At 33.1% G+C, this 3,048-nt stretch overlaps 1 pseudogene; it reads right to left on the bottom strand.

Moving 5' to 3' along the window:
- Positions 1 to 525: 525 nt before the first annotated feature.
- LOC103106005 (low molecular weight phosphotyrosine protein phosphatase-like) lies at positions 526 to 996 on the bottom strand (annotated as a pseudogene).
- Between the last annotated feature and the right edge of the window lie 2,052 nt (positions 997 to 3,048).

The following is a 3,048-nucleotide window of genomic DNA, read 5'->3' as shown; positions in this document are numbered from 1 at the left end:
AGCTGCTCTCTAGTCACAAGTCAGAGCATCCAGGCATTGTAACAAGTAATAGTATAACACAGATTAACATTTTCTATTTCAATCTAATGATGATTGTAATGATCTGTTTTCAAATAAACCATAAAGTGTCATGTAAGTCTAAGTCACTGGGGCTTCATTCTCCATATCCCTCTCCTAATAACCATGAGTAGATTGTCTATGCAAATGAACTTCTAGGGGAGACAAAACCAAAAGGATTAGATGGAGTTAATGAGTCTATCTTCATCATAAACTACTTCTTCAAAATTCTTGTTTTTCACATGTATAACCTTTTACCTCCTCCCTTGTTTTATTAGAATGAACATTGCCAGAAAGACTTAGGATGGTGAAATCAGGACAACTAATCAGACTTTTGCCTGGAGATAACAAGATAGATGAAATTTTCAACTTGGCATAAGAGTTTAAAAAAATAAAAACAGCATATCGACTAACATATATACATCATTTTTAAGTTAATGTCAAACATTGTTGACTTTTGGCAATAAATTAATATAAGCCTTGAGATTTTTCCAAAAATACTTTGCAGCACTAAACATGTTGCTCATACACAGAGGCAAAGTCAGAGTCATTTCCATAATATTGATCTTCATTAATAACTTGTTTTTGAGGATCATAGCTTTCAAAGAGGTCCAATTTTAGCTTTGCAGCTTTTCACTTGATTAACTTTTCTATTCATTCCTTTCAGATTGCTTTTATCCTTACACAGTATATAATCAGAGGTGAGGAAATCTTTGGTAATCTGCCTGGATATATGATTCATGGTAATGCCGTGTTTCTTCATGCAAATATCCCCCCAATAATCAGATTTTCCTATTTTATATATAGATGTTGTTGCACTATCTATTCACTATTGGTTTGGAATATTTTGATCAGTTATAAGTTTCCTAAAAACTGCTTCTCCTGACAAATATTAGCCAAACAAATGAATAACCTAGACTTGATTTTCTCTGAGTTCATTTTTCATTCCTACTATAGGACATCCTGACACTCAGACCCTACAAAAGAAAACTTTAAAAGTTGAGCTTCAGATGAAATAACATTTTGGGAAAAAAATAGTTTATTTTAATAAGAGCACAAAAAAAGTTTTGCTCTCACAAAGATATTGTTAATAATGATACCTTATGTTCGGTAATCTGTATTTAATACTTTGTGATATAGCAACTTGAAGGCCTGATTCCAAGTTCAGTTTATATTGTTGCTAGGTTTCAATGGCTGTGATATGTGAAAAATATACCTCCTAAAGAAACATAGAGTTGAGCATAAAAGTATTCATAGTTAGCTGTACTTATGAAATCATGGTTCTCATTTTTCAATCTTTTGTAATTCGCTAATTATGGTTTTTGTTGAAATTCAGCTAGGAAATTTTAATTTTCCCTGTTTCAATCAGTTCTTCTTACAAACTAATAAAAATATATCACATTTTTGAATGTATGTGTGTTTTAAAAAACAAGTCCCAAACTCACTAAAACTCTTTAGAAGTCTCTGTATTAAATTTTATTTTATTTTTCCCCAATTACATGTAAAAAATAGTTTCCAACATTTTTCAAAGAATATCAAGACTCAACTTCTGGGTCAATTTGGCTCCAGAGTAGAAGCAGAACGCGCTTCTTCTCCTCTCTACGGATCAAGACAGAGTGCCTCAAAATGACAAAACCAAAATCAAACGAGTGAAGGAGTTCCACAGTAGGGGACATCACAGAAGGTAGACAAAGTTAGGGCATTTCCATGCTAAAAGGGGGCAAAATTTCCCCCACCAAGGGGTGAGCTCATCACCCCTCCCCCACTTTACCTACCTTTCCAGAGTCCAAGAGAGCACAGGACAACTTCTAAGATTCTAAAAGATCATCCTAGTGCAAATATTAATAATATGGAAATGGGTCTTGATCAATGACACATGTTATACCCAGTGGAATTGCCTGTCAGATATGGGAAGAGGGTCAGGGGAGGAGAGAGAAAGAATAGAAGTCTTATGATCATGGAAAAATATTCTAAATCATCTAATTAAATAAAATTTTTAAAAAAGAATATCAAGTCTCAAATTCTCTCCCTCCCCTGCAACCTCCACATCTATCTGGAAATGGTAAGCAATCTCATAGATTTTACATGTGCAATCATGTAAATTACTTTTCTGTGTTTATCCTTTGGTGGAAGGAAATTCCAATAGAAAAAAAAACAATTAAGAAAGTGAAAAAAGTTTGCTTTGATCTGGATTCAGACTCAGTTTTTTTCTCTGAAAGCAGATAGCATTTTTTTTTTATCATGAGTCCTTTGGGATAATTTTGTATCATTGAGAGAACAGCTGATATTCACAATTCTTTGCTGTAAAATATTCCTTTCACTGAACAATGTTCTTTGGGTTCTGCTTATTTCACTCTTCTTTAGTTTGTGTAAGTCTTTCCAGGTTTTTCTGATTTTCTCCGGCTTATTATTTCTTACAACATACTAATATTCCATTACAACTATATACCATAACTTACTCAGCCATTCACCAATTGATGGATATCCCCTCACTTTTCAAATATTTGCCCCCTTAAAATGAGCAATTTAAAAAAAATTTTGTACATATAGGTCCTTCTTTCTGTTTCCTTAACTCTTTAAGACACAAACCTAGTAATGGTATTCCTATGTTTAGGAACCCTTTGTACATAGGTCCAAATTGTTCTCCTGAATATTTGAATCAGTTCATAACTCTCTTAACAATGCATTTGTGTCCCAAATTTCCCATATTCCCTCCATGTTTTGTCATTTTTTTTGTCATAATAGCCAGACTGATGAGTATGGGATGATATTTAAGAGTTGTTTTAGTTTGCATTTCTCTAATTAATAGTGATTTAGAGCACTTTTTGCATGACCATAGAGAGCTGTAACTACTTTGAGAACTAACTGTTCATATCCTTTGACTATTTATCAATTGAGGAATGGCTTATATTCTTATGTAGTGTAATATGTAAAGAAACTGTAGAAGATTGAAGGGGGGTACTGGGGATAAGGAAGATTTTGTAATAGGGA

This window comes from Monodelphis domestica, chromosome 5 (assembly GCF_027887165.1).
Source record: "Monodelphis domestica isolate mMonDom1 chromosome 5, mMonDom1.pri, whole genome shotgun sequence".
In the NCBI taxonomy this organism is placed as follows: Eukaryota; Metazoa; Chordata; class Mammalia; order Didelphimorphia; family Didelphidae; genus Monodelphis; species Monodelphis domestica.
Note: the sequence above shows the minus strand (reverse complement) of the source record. Positions and strands in the feature narration are given on the sequence as shown.